Source organism: Podarcis cretensis (genome assembly GCF_951804945.1).
Source record: "Podarcis cretensis genome assembly, chromosome: 1".
Taxonomy (NCBI): Eukaryota; Metazoa; Chordata; class Lepidosauria; order Squamata; family Lacertidae; genus Podarcis; species Podarcis cretensis.
Genome location: NC_137170.1, coordinates 11,702,988 through 11,720,586, shown reverse-complemented (window position 1 = coordinate 11,720,586; position 17,599 = coordinate 11,702,988). Strand labels below are relative to the sequence as shown.

The 17,599-nt window shown below is 47.0% G+C and overlaps 1 protein-coding gene across 1 annotated transcript in view; it reads right to left on the bottom strand.

The window, feature by feature from the left end:
• The window catches only part of PPP1R36 (protein phosphatase 1 regulatory subunit 36), a gene marked incomplete at its 5' end in the record, with an annotated part of 78,933 nt that overhangs the window by 32,373 nt on the left and 28,961 nt on the right, over nt 1–17,599 (bottom strand). The gene's annotated exons all lie outside the window — the stretch shown is intronic.

Here is a 17,599-nt window from a genome sequence, read left to right as displayed (position 1 = left end):
TGCCAAAAATTGGAAATAAACTGGCGCCCCCTGTCGGACAGGATGGCCCGCGGCAGCCCATGCGCCCGGAACACGTGGTCGATGAAGAGCTTGGCGGTCTGTTCCGCCGTCGCCACCTTCGCGCAGGGAATGAAGTGCGCCATCTTGGTGAACAAGTCCACCACCACCAGTACCGCCGTCTTGCCTCTGGAACTGGGCAGGTCAGTGACGAAGTCCAGCGCCACCCTCTCCCACGGTTGCTGTGGTGTTTCCAGTGGTTCCAGCAAGCCCGCCGGCTTCTGGTGTACTGGCTTGGACCTCTGACAAGTGTCACATCTGGCGACGTACTCCGCTACTTCTCCTCGCATCTGGGGCCACCAAAAGTCCCTGGCCACCAGTTCTATTGTCTTCTCCCTGCCGAAATGGCCCGCACTGGGAGCGTCGTGCAACTGCTGCAGAACCTTTGCTCGGAGCTCGTCGCTCGGCACGTAGAGGGCACCCTTGTGAGTTAACAGCCCGTCGCGTAACTGGAACTCATCGTCTCTCAGCGAACCCCTACGCAGCTCCTCTATTTTGGATTGTGCAAACTGATCTACCTGCAACGCGCGTCGCACTGCGTCCAGGTCGACAGCGATGGCAGCGCACGCCCACGCCTGCGGTGCAAAAATGTGCCTGGCTGCTATTGGCGCCGCTTCCTCAAGATATTGCGGTTTCCTGGAGAGCGCATCGGCTATAACGTTGGAGTCCCCTGGGACGTACTCTATCCTGAAGTCGAAATCCGCGAAGAACTCTGCCCAGCGCATGTGTCTTTGGCTCTGGAGTTTCGCCGTGCGCCAATACTCTAAATTCTTGTGATCCGTGCGGACCTGCACTGTGTGCTTGGCTCCAATGAGGAAATGTCGCCACGCTTTGAACGCTGCGTGAATGGCTAACAGTTCCCTGTCCCATATGGTGTAGTTTTGCTCCGCTTTGCTGAGCTTTCTGGAGTAAAAGGCACCGGGTCTCCAGTTTCCATGTGGATCTTCTTGCAGGAGTACGGCTCCAACCGCTCTGTCTGACGCGTCGGTCTCTACTCGTATGGGCTTGCCTGGATTCACGTGCAGCAGCTGCTCCTCGGAGGCGAAAAGGCTTTTAAGCTTCTGAAAAGAGCGCTCCGCCTGTTCCGTCCACACGAACCTCTTTTTCTTGGAACTGAGAGTGTCCGTGATCGCTGCCGTCTCCTTTGCAAAACCTCTGATGAATTTGCGGTAGAAGTTGGCGAAGCCGATGAATCTTTGGACTTCCTTCCGATTGCGAGGGCTCTTCCAGTCCAACACCGCGCGGACCTTGGCGCTGTCCATGGCCAGCCCCTTGTCGGACAGCTTGTAGCCTAGGAAATCCACGTCCGTCACATCAAACTGGCACTTCTCTAACTTGGCGTAGAGCTTGTTCTCCCGTAGTCTCTGCAGGACTTCCTTTACGTCCTTCTCATGGGCCTCCTCCGTTTCCGAAAAGATCAGGATGTCGTCGAGGAAACACACGCATTTCTTGTATAGAAGTCCCGCTAGCACGTGATGCATAAATGCTTGAAAGACGTGAGATCCATTTTGGAGACCAAATGGCATCACTCTGTATTCGTACGTGCCCAGAGGCGTGAACATGGCCGTCTTCCACTCATCGCCCTCCCGGATGCGTATGAGGTTATACGCTCCACGCAGATCCAATTTGGTGAAGATCTTCCCCTTCCTTACGGTTGCCAGGAGATCATCTATCTTGGGCATGGGGAAGGCCTTGGGTTTGGTCTTACTGTTTATGAATCGATAGTCCACAATGAGTCTTTTTTGGGGCGTGTCCTTTTTCTTTACAAAGAAAACAGGACTGCCCCCCACCGCTTTCGATTCTCGGATGAATCCGCGCTTCAAATTGTGCTCTATGAACTCCCTGAGTTCTTGCATCTCGTCCTCAGACATGGAATACAGCTTTGCAGTCGGCAACTGCGCCCCTGGCACCAGGTCGATGGCACAATCATAAGGCCTGTGGGGCGGCAACTGGTCAGCTTCCTTCTCGCAGAAAACCTCCAGGAACCCCTCGTACTTGCGGGGTACTGCCTGCACCATGCCAAGTTGCAACTGCTGCTCAGCTCCCTCCTCCTGGCTGGACTGGATGCAATGTTGAGCACAGTACGATGAGCAAAAGGTGATCTGCCGTTGGTACCACGCTACAGCAGGACTGTGTCTCTCCAGCCAACTCATGCCTAATACTATAGGCGTGTCTGAAAGGCGGGTGACATTGAAGCTGATGACTTCTCGATGATTTCCAATCCTCATCACCATGGGAGGCGTCTGTTGCACAACTTGTCCTCCCAGCAATTTCCTGCCATCCACCGTGACTACGTTCAGAGGTGTTGTCGCTGGCAGAAGCGCTATGCGATGCTGCTTGACAAAGTGCGTCCCCATAAAATCTGCGTTGCTCCCAGAATCAATCGTGATGGGGACTTCCAGGGTGGTTCCATTCGGCAACTGCAGTGTTGCAGTGAGCTGCACCGCTGGCTTGGGTGGTAAAGGGTCTGTGCGTTGCAAAAGCGCTGGGGACTGCTCTACAGATTCGCCTGGCTGAGCCCCAGCAGCTCTGCTTCCAGCCAGGCACTGTCGTTTCCCTGAGGTTGCTCTGCTTGCATCATTTCTGCTGCAACAGTTGCTAAAGCTGCAGTGTGTTTCTGCAGCCTCTGGGGACACTCTTTCGCCATGTGCTGTGCACTGTCGCAAATGTAACACTTCCTGATCCCTCTAGGAGGCTGTGCCTTTACTGCACCGGAAGCTGGGGCTCTGGCTGTTGCTTGAGCCTTAGCACCACCAAGTTCCATGGGCTCCTCCCCCTGCCTTCCCAGTGGCGAAGGATGTGACTGACTGAACTCCCTGGGGATGAAAGAAGACGTCCTCGCTGGTGGACGCACCTGACGTTCTTCCTCAGTGTGCCAAGGACGTCCCTCGTGCCTTATCCCAATCGCCAAAGCCCTCTGCACAAGCTTCTCCAGGGTCTGGGGTCTGTCTCCCCTGGCAAGTTCATCCTTAATGGGACCGCTGAGCCCCTCCCAGAACAAATCCCTCACAGGTGCACAATCCTTCTCCCAGCTTAGCGCAGTCAGTAAAGCAAAAAATCTGGAATGGTACTGACGCACAGTGGCTTTGTCTTGCCGCAATCCAAAAATTTCCCTGCGTGCAAGATCCACATCTACAGTTGACTGGAAGCAGGCATCCATTGCTTTAATGAATTCATCTGCATCGCGGCGGGCAGGGCCATCTTCACGCCACAAATTGCGCAACCAGTCTCTGGCCGGCCCATGCAAGTGAGAAACAATAAACCCCACTTTCTCCTCCTCATCTTTAAAGTCATGACGAAGCAAGTGCAAAGCATACAAAACGTCTGCTCTGAAACTGGGGTAGTGCTTCAGGTTCCCATCGAAGTGGGTGACTAGGCTGCCCCCCCTCCGTCCAAGTCCAATCCCTTCTCTGGACCCTGGGAACCCTTCCCTGCTTGCACGTTCCCACCTGGTTTGCAGGTCCTGGCAGCGCTTCTCCATTTCGTCATGCTTCTTCTGAGACGCAAGGACTGCAGCAGTGAGTTCGGAAACTGTAGTTCGCAGAGCTGTCAACTGCTCCTCCGCACTCATGGCTGTCACCGTTCGTGAGCTTTGCAAAAAAAAATTTTTGCGTTCTTTGGAGGGGACTTACTGTCAGAGCCACCCTGGGTCCCAGCTCACAAGAGACCAAAGTCCAGTCCAAGTTATATACAAAAGCTTTTATTGAAGATCATTGTCGTCATTACATCCAAACTCCGTGGCTCCACATCTGTTACCCTTAGATGTTAGAAGTCCCCTCTGAGTCCGTCCCTCCCCTGCACCACTTTAAGAGGCTTGTGCTGCTCCACCTTTTCCTCTCCTTCCTTTTCCGCAGGGTCTTCCTGCCCCCCTGTGTTCCCTCTTTCCGGGACTCCCCAGAGGCTGAGTCTTCTCCTGCCTGCTGCCCCCTCCTTCGTGCTTTAGCACCAGGCTCCTCCCCAGAGCTCTCCCCACTTCCGCGCGCCTCCACATTTGAACTTGGCGCGCGTACGTTGCTCCTCACCTTCCTTTCAACAGCCACACTGCTCCCGGTACTGCTTTCCGCCCCTTCCGGCAGGACGTCTTGCCCCGATCTCCTTCCCCCCTCTGCTCCTTGTTCTGTTCCTCCCGACACACTGGTAACTCCACCCTCTTCACTCCGTTCCGGTGGAGAAGCAGGTCTCGATCTCCAACTCCCACTGGCGGTTCCCCCTACGTTCCCCTGCTCCTGACTGCTTCCCCCTTGGGCTCCCCTTGGCTTGACCAGGGGGGCTCCCTTCTGGGAATCCTCCGATTCACTGGACGGACTCATGGACCATCTCGGGTCATTGTCGTCCTCTTCCTCGTCAGGCTGGAATCCTTCTCCCTCACTCTCGGTCTCCTCCCTCCTCTGCGCCTCTCTCCCTGAACCCCTGACACATATGTATGTATGGTGCTAATTCTGCTGTTGCAAATCACCTTAGATCAGGCTCTGACCCAACAGTCGGTCTGACTCCCAACTCAGCAATTGAAGAAGAACGACTTAGATGAACCACTTTTAAAACATACTGTATTGATGAACTAAAAAAGTGCCCTCAATTAAATCAACAGATTTAATTTCCTTCCTGATAATAACTGCAGGTTGCAAGTGTCACCTTAGAAGAGGAATGCCTCTTTTCAGGCAAGATCTGCTGGGACACATCATTTAAATACAAAACAATGCATCCCTACTCCCCCCCCCCTTTCATATGCAAATTTATGCAGCTGCACTAAATCAGTTAGCTGACTTAAACGCTCATGCTCAATTAAATAATATTTTTTTAATTGGGTGCAGATCTTCCAAATGTTCCTATTTTCCAGGGACAGTCCTGGATTTACAGAAGCCATCACAGTTCCTGATTTGATCTCACAATGTCCCGCTTTTCCTTAGGATGTCCCTATTTTCATTGAAGAAATGTTGGAGGGTATGGAGTTATGTGACCCTCAGATTAAGGAGATAAGTAACTATACAGCCTTCAGAAGATATCTGAAGGCAGCCCTGTATAGGGAAGTTTTTAAATGTTTAATTATGATTTTATATGTGCTGGAAGCTGCCCAGAGTGACTGGGGCAACCCAGTCAGGTGAGCGGGGTATAAATAGTTAAATCATTATCGTTGTTGTTGCTGTTGTTGGTGTTGTTGTTGTTGAATAGGACGTTCCTATTTTCATTGGAGAAACATCAGAGGGTATGTGGCTGACGGCTTTACTTGTTATGATTTGCATCCTAGGTTTTTGGACTCAAATATGCAGTGTCCATATACCTCAGAAAAAGAACAGTGTTTCTTAGTTACAGTCCTGAAAGGTTTGTGTTACATAAACATGCGTTACATAATCCCGTATATCATAGCCTTTATTTAAACTAATAAGCCTTAAACTCTCCCCTCAAAAGCATTGTGTCTGGGGAATGCCTTGCATTCCACGGAGGAAGACCGAAATAAAATGGAAATGCCTTCAGGTCTTGGCCCTCGAAAAGTCTTTGGATGTCAGATCTGGTTTCCTAGGGAATTATTACGGTACAACTACCTTTGCACTCGACTATGCAGCGCTGAATTCGTTCCCTGCACAGCAGCTGCCGTTCTGTTTATTTCTGCATTGGCCGCTTACCTGCCAAATGTTCCCTTCCTGTTCTCAATAAGCAGTTCCTTGCCTGGGGGACAGAAACCAAGAACATTAAACTCACCCTGATCTGCTCTTCTGTACTTTTCCATTTGACCCACCTCATCCTCTGCCATCAGGTGTTGTTGGTGTCGGGGTGTGTGTGTGTTAGGGGTAGCATTTTTTTGGCAGGAAGAACAGAGAAAGGCTTGGCAGGTAGAATGATTGGAAGAAAAAAAAACAGGATTAAATGGCTCAAGAATCCTTGTTAATGAAGCTAATCCTTGGGATGCCAGTTACTTTTTGGCTGCTATGCAATGCGCTTTTCTTCTCATACATTGTACAGTATCACACATGATTAACCACATCCGCATAGTAGAGAGGGGAAACAAACTTTCTGGGCAACATTGTACGGATTGCTTGCCAATTTAGGGTGGAGCAACGAGTGTGAATTTTACCTTTGAAAAGGAAGCTGGTTTCTGCACGCCCAGGTGCCTTCAGTGACAAGTTATTATGCCAGTCGCCTGATTAAAGAAAGACAATCCACTGTATGAGTTTTAATCAGCTAATTTGCGTAAGGGCACACACACCACCTCTGAAGTAAGAAACATCTTCTCTTTGCTCTTAGATCAGTAGTGGGGAATCTCTGGCCTGCCAGCATGGTCAGCTGTCAGGAGCAGTGGGAACTGGAGGCCATGAACATCCGAGGGCCACAGGTTCCCCACCCGTTTTGGACGCTTCTGAACACAATTCAAAATGTTGGTACTGACCTTTAAAGCTCTAAATGGCCACCAGCCCTGTATACCTGAAAGAGCGTCTCCATCCCCTGTCATTCAGGCCGAACACTGAAGTCCAACTCTGAGGGCCTCCTGGTGGTTCTCTGCCTGCAAGAAGTGAGGTTACAGGGCACCAGGCAGAAGGGCCTTCTCAGCAGTTGCACCCTCTTGTGTGGAACGGCCTCCCATCAGATGTCAAGGAGAGAAGACATCCGAAGGCAGCCCTGTATAGGAAAGCTTTTAGTGTTTGACGTTTTATTATGGTTCTGTATGTTCTGGAAGCCACCCAGAGTGACAAATAATGAAATTACCATGGACGCTTGGGTTGCGAATGTGACCCGTGCAGGAAGCACGTTTGCAACCCGCAGTGTCCGCAACCATCTGCGCATGCATGGGTTGCAATTTGGCGCTTCTGTGCATGTGCAAAGCAGGATTTAGGCGCTTCTGCGCAAGCCCCGAAACCCGGAAGTAACCCGTTCCGGTACTTCCAGGTTCAGTGTGGTGCGCAACCCGAAATCACGCAACCCAAAGCGTCTGTAAGCTGAGGTCACAGCCCCAGCTGCTTCTTCTCCATTACAATGTGGGGAGAGGAGGGTATGTGCTTAACCCTTTTCCCTAACTTGATCCCCTGCCTTCCCCTCCCCCCAAAAAACTCTGCTGTTAACTTTCCTAAACTGGGTTTCCTAAGTGCGTGTACTATATTGCATAAGTTCCCATGGAAAAGTGATGGGGAGGGGGAAGGCATAAGCCCCTTCCACACATGATGCTTCTCCTCTTCAAAAATCGCCGCTGCCACCCCCCATGGTTGTTTTGAAGCTGAGGAGTGGCCAGAGTTTCCAGATCTGTGTTTCCTACTGAACACACAAGTTGGTCCATAATTGTACTGCTTCATATGTTCAAGGCGGCTACCATCTGCCATGCCAAGGCTGCAGCTAGGGCTGCACAGAGCTATTCTGGCTGAAGTTCATGGCCAGCAGCAACACTGGCTTTACATGAAAGCCTTCAGTGAGAGAAAGTTTCAATTAGCACGGAGTGCCACTTATGGGAAGGGAATGTAACTTTTAAAAACCTGAATAGCCAGCTGCTCACACTAATAAAAGGCTCCCTACCCTTCTCTGCTCCTCTTTTTATTTTTATTTGTTAATTTAAGATGGTGCCAACTATTTTGATGCTGCTGGGAATGCATGCTGCGGTTGTTCTAGCTGCTAACCTTTGATTGTGAACACGCCACAAGGAGAAAACAACATTCAGGGCAGACGGATTTCTTAGCACCGTATACACAATTTGGCTTTCTGCTCCAGCATTTTGCAGAATCATCTCCACTCATCATTCATATAGCGTTTTGGGTCGCAGGCATCCTGATTCATCCGCTTTAATGTCCCTGTGCATTATTAAAAAGGCCCATTTGGCAGATGAAAAGCCAAATGGCCGAGAGAAAGCAAATTGCTCAAGAGCACAGAGAGACAATACAGCTTAGCTGGCGTTCGATTCCAGTACTCCCAGGTTCTTGTGCAAAACGCTAATCACAGGATCCACACCCATTGTATTTGAAGACAAAGGCTGTGTGTATGTTACTGGCTTAAAGTGCAGTGAGGTGCTTTGCTGGAAGTATTATTATTATTTGCTGCATTTCAAATGGCATGTTCATCACTCAGTTCAAATGGCATGCACATCAGTCAAGCTGCACGTGTTTCCAAGTTGCCCAGCGTTGGTCTGCCCCAGTAGGCGGAGAGGTGGCATGGATGCTTTCATGTAGCTTTTCAAATCGGATCGAAGCTGGTTTTGAGGGGAATGCATCAAAATACAGTATTCTTCAAGAAACTGCAGGGTAGATGTAGATTATGGCTAATGTCATGTGTATACAGCTTCACAAACCAGAAGGGGGGTGGGGATGGGACATGGGATGCAGAGCAAATAAGAGTGTGTACACAGCCAAAGACAAAAGAAGTCAGACTTGAAAAAAATCTATGGCGCTCTTGTTGCCTACCTTTGTGATAGTATAATAGGAAGCTGCCTTATGCTGAGTCAGACCATTGGGACATCTGGTTCAATAATAGTCTACAATCAGCAGTTCTCCAGGGTTTCAGACAGGGAACATACATTGCAGAAGTTTGGACTAGACGATCTTCATGGTACCTTCCAATTATACAGTTCTATGATTCTGTTATTTCCTGCCCTACTTGGAGATGCCAGGATTGAACCCAGGTCTTTCTGCATGCAAAACAGATGCTCTGCCTCTGAGTTATGTCCCTTCCCCATAACACCAGTCTTGAAATACCTACATTGGCTCCCAGTACATTTCCGAGCACAATTCAAAGTGTTGGTGCTGACCTTTAAAGCCCTAAATGACCTCGGTCCAGTATACCTGAAGGAGCGTCTCCACCACCACCACTCAGCCCGGACACTGAGATCCAGCACCGAGGGCCTTCTGGCGGTTCCCTCACTGCGAGAAGCCAAGTTACAGGGAACCAGGCAGAGGGCCTTCTCGGTAGTGGCACCCGCCCTGTGGAACGCCCTCCCACCAGATGTCAAAGAGAACAACAACCACCAGACTTTTAGAAGACATCTGACGGCAGCATGCTTAGGGAAGCTTTTAATGTTTGATACATTACTGTATTTTAATATTTTGTTGGAAGCCACCCAGAGTGGCTGAGGAAGCCCAGCTAGATGGGTGGCGTATAAATAATAAATTTTTATTATATTATTATTATTATATATATTGCTGTTGCTTTTATATCAGCCTCGTATTTAACAACCATAGGCACCCGGGTATACTCTGCAGCAAATAAGCAGGCTGGAGGCAGAGGAATGGATCACTCCAATCTTCCTACACCAACTTGCTGATAGCCACCGAGAAAGAAAAGTCTCTTTCTCCACAACCATCAAAGAAATGCTGCAGGCTTTTGACAGAGGATCAGATTGTTCTATTGCTTCTCCAACAGTTTGCATTGCACACAGAATTTCCTTTCCTTTCCCCCCTTTTTATTAGTGTGCTAAGAGGCTAGCAGTCTGTGTCTCCTTGCTGTCCGCGGAGGATGCACAGGGATTCTAATTTTTGTGGGCTTATTTACAGGCCTGCTTTTATACAGCTATAAACCAGGGATGGAGAGCCTGTGGTCCCCCCCCCCCATCAGAATGTTGCCCTTCAGGCCTTTCAACCTGGCCCTTGGGACTTTTCCCAGGCCATGTTCCCTCCCCAGATCTCCCTGAGTGTTTTCACCTGGCTGGAAAGTTTCCTTCAAATCTGATAATGCCTGTTTTATCTGGGTAGAGAATGACCAATAATATTCTGTCTGTTTTGGGGAGCATCTTCCTCTCCAACTAAAAAGTCACTCCTCCTTTCCCTATGTGCCACTTTGCTCCCAGAAATCTTCTTTGCAGACTGTCAAAGGTAGCCATGAAGGTAAAGCAATTCATTTATTTCTGACTCAAGGGCACAATTTCACCAGGACAATCTCCAGCATAAGCTTTGTGGAAACATTCATGAGAATTGCTCAAAGGCCCAGAACAATTGCTTCAGAAGATGTCCCTAGTAGATTGCCCTCTTTAATTCCAGAGCGTTTTCTAGCCAGCTTTCAAGTTTTTATTTCATAAGGCACATCAAAGAGAGAGGAAATACCATCTGGGATGCACTGTGCCCACGTTCCCCTCCATTGCAGCCGTCTGCTGGGCTAAATGCAGAGCATCACCTGCAGGATGGCAACCACGCCCAAACACTCCCATCGCCCTCGGGGTTGCGTTCAGATCTTGCAAATTCAAGTCCTGTAGAAGTTGCGCCTATCAAGCCAAAAGACTGAAGCATTTTTAAAAAATCTAGATTTGGGAGAAGTTCGCCATATGACATTTCTGAGAAGGGTGGTCCACTTGCTTGCTTTACTGTAGGGTCAACCTACAAAATCCAGACTACATTATGGCACAGAACAAGCACATCAGGAAAAGGAAGTGTGCACTAAGCCAAACGGCACAAGAATTTGTTTAAATGCTGCCTGACGGTTCCTTTAGTCAAATTGGGTATTTGCAAAGATGGCCCTACCTTCTGGCAGAGATCTCAAGTGACAGCTGCTAAGGGACTTGGAGCTGACGGAGCTCTGTGCTCCATGCAACCAGTCCCACACACCCCCTCAAACACAGTGGAAGATCTATTTAAAGCCCATTTAAAACATGGTTTCCACCCCAAGGAATCCTGGGAGCTGTAGTTTGAGCTCTGGGTAAACTATAGCTCCCAATATTCTTTAGAAAGAAGCATGTGCTTTATACATATAGTGTCAATATGACCTAAGTGCCAGCCCAGCTAGTTTCTGTTGCAGCTGAGGGCAGCAAACTGTATTATTGCTTGCTCAAAATGAACTTTGAGTTTAAATGAGATTTAAGAGAATTGCCCTGGGCCCGTTGTTGTTCCACGTCTTTATAAATGACTTGGATGAAGGAATTGAGGGGATGCTCATCAAATTTGCAGATGACACCAGACTGGGAGGGGTACCTAATGCTGCAGAAGACAGAATCATAATTCAAAATGACCTTAACAGATTGGAGAACTGGGCACAACCTAACAAAATGAATTTCAATAAGGGCAAATGTAAGGTTCTGCACTTAAGCAGGAAGAACCAGATGCACAAATATAGGATGGGGGACACCTGGCTTACTAGCAGTACATGTGAAAAAGGGATCTAGGGGTCTTGGAGAACCATAAGCTTAACATGAGTCCACAGTGTGATGCAGCAGCAAAAAAAGCAAATTCTATTCTAGGCTACATCAACAGAAGTATAGTGTCCAGAATAAGGGAAGTAATAGTACCACTCTATTCTGCCTTGGTCAGACCACACTGGGAATACTGTGTCCAATTCTGGGCACCACAATTTAAGAAGGATGTTGACAAGCTAGAACGTGTGCAGAGGAGGGTGACCAAGACGATCAAGGGTCTGGAAACCAAGCCTTATGAGGAACGGTTGGAGGAGCTGGGTATGTTTACCCTGGAAAACAGCAGACAGAGGAGATATGATAGCCATCTTCAAATATCTCAAGGGCTGTCACGTGGAAGAGGGAGCATGCTTGTTTTCTCCTGCTCAGGAGGGTAGGACTCGAACCCATGGCTTCAAGTTGCAAGAAATGAGATTCCGACTAAACATTTGGGAAAACTGTCTGACAGCAAGAGCCGTTCGGCAGTGGAGAAGACTCCGACGAGAGGTGGTGGACTCTCCTTCCTTGGAGGATTTTAAACAGAGGTTGGATGGTTATCTGTCATGGTCATCTCTAGCTTTAGCTGAGATTCCTGCATTACAGGGGGTTGAACTAGATGACCCTTGGGGTCCCTTCCAACTCTAAAATTCTATTACTCCTTCTAAGAACATAGGAATCTACTTTATATGGCGCTCATCTAGCTCAGGGTGGTCTACAGTGATTGGCAGCGGCTGTCTCGGATTTCAGGCAAGGAGTCTCTCCCAGCCTTAATTGGAGATGCCAAGGATTGAACCCTGAACCTTCACAGCATGCAAGGAAGATACCCTGTCTACATACCTAGATTTCCTGCACCACTAAGAAAGTGAAACATGGCTACTTCAGGTTGTGTTTTTTCACAAGTTGGAAAAGGGAAGTTATTTTATTCCTTATTCCTTATCAAGTATTGTTGTTGTTGTTGTTGTTATATTGTTGTATTATTATTATTATTATTATTATTATTATTATTATTATTATTATTTTATTATTTTCTTGTTTATACCCCGGCCATCTGGGTTGCTTCTAGTAAAATATATATATAAAAAAAGATGTCAGACATTAAAAACTTCCCTGATGTTTTCTAAATGTTTCAGATGTTTTCTAAAAGTTGTGTAATTCTTTATCTCCCTGACATGGGAGGGCATTCCAAAGGGCGGGCGCCAAAATCCTGGGACCACCTCACCATTGCCATTCAATAACCATGGCCCAATGAGAAAATTTATGGAAGATCAATTGGAAATTCACAAACTGTTACACGATTAGAGAGAACTTTCAAAAAATGCAACATCGATGGTATCTAACACCATGGAAACTTTCAAAAATGTATAAAAATGTGTCAAGTAATTGTTGGAGATGCGGGGACTCAGGAACATTCTACCATATGTGGTGGACATGTAGGAAAATACAGGTATTCTGGGAGAGTATACATGCAGAACTGCAAAAAATGCTAAAGATCTCTTTCAATAAAAAACCAGAGGCCTACCTCCTGGGAATAACAGATTTGGATATTCCACAAAAGAGGAAGGGTATCTTTTTATATGCGACGGCGGCAGCAAGAGTTTTGATCGCAGCAAAATGGAAGAGTAATGAAATCCCCTCTATACAAGATTGGATCCAAAAGCTGACAGAATATGCCGAATTAGATGGTTTATCAGAAAAAATAAAGAATAAATCAAAACAGGAATTTGTTTCTAAATGGGAGGTTTTCAAAGAATATCTGAAAAATATAGTAGTTTAAATTCTGTTGCAGCATTCGAGGAACTTCAGTAATAGTTGCTAGGTAGATAGAAGAAATTAGATTTATTGAGAATAAGTTTAATTATGAAAAAAATGTGTATTGGCAATAAGTAATATGAATTTGAAATATGGAATAGACGGGAAGTTGGGTCTTTAGTGTTAAGACCAATAGATGTTTTATTGTTTGCCAAGAAAATTATGTGACTATGGTTATTTTTGCAATTTGTGTGTAATTTGGTATTTGTGTTTTTTTGTGTGTGTTTTTCTTGTTGTATAAATAAATATTATTTGAAACAAAAAACAAAGGGCGGGCGCCACTGCCGAGAAGGCCCTGTGCCTGGTTCCCTGTAACTTTACTTCTCGTGGTGAGGGAACTGCCAGAAGACCCTCAGAAGTGGACCTCAGCTGAACGATGGGGGTAGAGATGCTCCTTTTTGCAGAATAAATATCCTCGTTAAGAGCCTATTGAACTCTGGTGCAATGGGTCATTGCATCTGGCTGTTAACCAGAAGGTTAGTGGTTCAAGCCCACCCAGAGACAGCTGTGGGCAAGATTCCTGCACTGCTGGGGTTGGACTACATGACCCTTGGTATCCTTTCCAACTCTATGGTTTTATGGAATCTATGGAACTCACGCAAAAACCTGTAATTCTCAAGGATTTCCTTAGAAGCAAATAAAACAGCTCACAATAAATTATTGCTAAAATTATTCCTAAGCCCCAGCACATGATTAGGCCTCCTTTTCACCCCAAAGGTTTGTCAGAATTCGGCATTTATGCATGCATTCAAACTAAATAGCCTGCTTTCACCAGAAAAGGACTAAGGGTAGCTTATGGCAAGCAATAGGAAAAAAATATCAAAACCAATGTTAAAACTTCAAAAATGTAAAGGCAGCCCACACCAGTAGATTTGGGGGGGGGGGGGAGCTGGTAAAAGCCATTAAAAGGATTCCAATAATAATAATAATGATAATGATAATGATAATGATAATGATAATGATAATGATAATGATAATGATAATGATAATTATTATTATTATTATTATTATTATTATTATTTATTTGTACCCCGTCCATCTGCCTGGGCTTCCCCAGCCACTCTGGGCAGCTTCCAACAAAATATTAAAATACAGTAATGCATCAAACATTAAAAGCTTCCCTAAACAGGGCTGCCTTAGATGTCTTCTAAAAGTCTGGTAGTAGACTTCTGGTGGGAGGGTGTTCCACAGGGCAGGTGCCACTACTGAGAAGGCCCTCCACCTGGTTCCCTCTAACTTGGCTTCTCACAGTGGGGGAACCACCAGAAGGCCCTTGGCGCTGGACCTCAGTGTCCAGGTAGAGTGATGGGGGAGCATGAAGCTGTCCCATACAGGGACCAATCCTGCAACCTAGGCATTACCATGAGAGCAGAGGTTTTACCTGGTTCTGGAAAGATGACGTCAGGTGAACATCTCTAAGGAGAGAATTGCATAATTTCAGTGCTACCACAGAAAAGCACCTCTCTCCAATAGTTACCTGTCTAACTTGAAAGGGGAGGGTACCTTAGAAGGGCACATGAAGTTCTTAATTGAGGAGTGGGTTCATATAGAAGATGATCCTTAAACTTCTTCAAACCCAGGCCACTTAAAGCAGGCAGGACTGACAGCACAATCCAAACCTAAAATCCAGCAGGGTGTGAGGATTTGGGTTTGCTGCCTCTTGGGCTGCCTACGTTGCTGTTAAGTCCCCCGTCCACCCCCTGCAAAAAAGGAGCATGGTGAGGGCATGGCAGGAAATGGGGCCCAATCCTCAAAACATAGGCCCATGTTCACCTGCCAGCTCAGCCGGCAGCACCCCCTCGCAGAGGCTTCTGAAAAGCTTTTGGAAAAGGAGCAAGTTACAATGGCTTTCTGATTGCTCTATATTATAAGAATCAGAATCAGACCAAGTACTGTCAACACTTACTGGCAGCACCTGTCCAGGGGTTCAGGCAGGGAGCATTCCCAGCCCTCTCTAGAGGCACCAGGGATGGAATCCAGGACCTTTCACATGTAAGGCACAGTCCCTACCACAGCAATAACTTGTGTCCTTCCCACAAGCTATTGCTGAACTACAACTGCCATTAAACCCAACCACTGGTCATGCTGGCTGGGCATGATGGGAGTTGTAGTTCAACATCTGGGAGGGCCACAGTGTAGCCACATCAATTTAAGGCTTTTGAGGACAAAAGTAGAGCTTTGAATTGAGCCCAGAAGTGGAGGCAGTAAAGATATTTTAGTACGGCTGGATTAATGTTCCCCGCTCTCCTAAAAGGGCTCTGACGACTTCAGTTCCAATTTCTGGTAACCAAAATCTGATTTCCTTTCTTTCTCCTCCTCCTCCTCCACCCCACTTTCATAGGTTTTCTTGATGCCTTTACTGTCATGTAAACAGAAACTCCTTCAACGATAACGCTTGAAAAGAGCAAGCAACATTAAGCCTGTCTGCTCTCATCCCAATGGGTGTGTCAAGCATTTCTGTTCCAGCGAGGGTATGAAATCTCTTTTACCACCTTTAGAAGCTGCAAAAGCCTGACTAAGGGAGTAAATCCCACTGAAGTCCACATGGCAAGGTTTGGTCTAGCCCTCTGTAAAGCCTAGAATCTGAAAAGTTTCACCAAATGCCAGAAGAGGCTGCCTCTCCTTACCAACATGCCCCTAATTATATTGTAACTTTCTGGAGATTTTAATTCTAAGACACGTTGGGAGCCAGTTGAAATCAGGGTATAAATATAAACACAGACTACTTGCAATATATGTACAGCTCTGTAGCCTTGTATGGAGGTGCTCAGATTCTTCCAATACTGATGAGAACACAGAACAGCCATCTTGCTGAAGCCTATCAGGTCTAGCTTAGCAATAGGAAACTGCAACTGTGTAAAAAAGGTAAAGGTAAAGGTACCCCTGCCCGTACGGGCCAGTCTTGACAGACTCTGGGGTTGTGCGCCCATCTCACTTAAGAGGCCAGGGGCCAGCGCTGCCCGGAGACACTTCCGGGTCACGTGGCCAGCGTGACATCGCTGCTCTGGCGAGCCAGAGCCGCACACGGAAACGCCGTTTACCTTCCCGCTGGTAAGCGGTCCCTATTTATCTACTTGCACCCGGAGGTGCTTTCGAACTGCTAGGTTGGCAGGCGCTGGGACCGAGCAGCGGGAGCGCACCCCGCCGCAGGGATTCGAACCGCCGACCTTTCGATCGGCAAGTCCTAGGTGCTGAGGCTTTAACCCACAGCGCCACCTGCGTCCCTACAACTGTGTAGACACTATGTATTTGAAGCTCATGACTCCCCACTCCCAAGAATCCTGGGAACTGTAGTTGGTTAAGGTGCTGGGAATTGTAGCTCTGTGGGGGTAAACTACATTTCCCAGGGTTCTTTGGGGAAGGATTTGTGCTTTAAATGTATGGTGTGAATGCTGTTCCTTTCTGCTTCATGTAGGCTGTTAATAAAGAAAGATGGCTTCTTACACTAGTTTAATCTGGATCGACAGAAAAAAAGGAGGCAGGGCAGGGGAGCAAGTAAAGGTAACTATCCGCCAGTGAACTTAATTTATCAGTTCACAGTGGCATGTGAGAATCTATTGTGTTCCATAATCTCTCAGTGGGGGGGGGCACCTAGATTTACCAGAAGCATCCTCAAAATCAGCCTACCAGGAGCCCTCCAGATGTTTGGGACTACAACTTCCATCAGTCCCAGCCAACATGGCCACTCAGGTGGCATGAAGGCTAATGAGATCTGCCCCAATCAGCCAAGCATCATGTAGCTATCCTAGGTGGAGCTGATGTGAGTTGTGGTCCTGAACATCTGGAGGGCTCCTGGTTGGCAGAGGCTGCTCAGAACATACAGTATATGCAGCCTTAAGATGGAACCAGCTGGACCCCTCTGTGGCCCTCTATGTGGGTTGTTTCAAGGAAAACAAACATTGAAAAAGCAACATTGGTAGGTGTGCTACTTGCCACGCAAAGCATGAAAAAGGCACCCCTGCCAAAATCTCATCTATACCTATATTTAAAAAGTATGGGAATCCTCCCACCCATTATTTTATTTTATTGTAACCCTATAAGGAAAAGGAAAAACAAAACTAAGGACTTGGCATATGCTAGAAAATGTTCTCCACTTCAGACAGACTTTACTAACAGTAACTAGGCTGTAGAAATACCTATGCAATAGGACAATGAAAAATACCTATGTAGGTAGTAACCTAGATTTAAGTTTTAGCTGTGCTGTGATTAGCTGTTACAAATAATACCTCCCTACGTACCCACCCACACTGTACTCGGTTCCATTTCTAGGCCATTCACCAAGGCTCCTGGATCCAGTCTGTTTGGGGAATCCTTGGATTGAACTGATAATATCCAGTATTATGATTTTTAAAGGTATTTGAGAAGTGGTCATTTTTTCCTTCCAGATACAGAAACCACATTCAGCTACCTAGTCTTTCATTCAAGAATCTTCCAGTTAAACCATCCCAGCAGGACCTTGTCAATTTTACCATAAAATCAGTTAAACCCGAGTTTGCTACAGCCCTTGATTTCACCATATGTGGACAAGATCAGCTCACAACACAGAGTTCTTCTGCTCCACTAGCTAAGCAGTTTTACAAGCTGTTAACTTTAAGTATTTTACAAGGGTCACCACCAGCTGTTGGGAAGTTATTACTTCATGAGAAACTAGCATCTCCCCAAAATAGT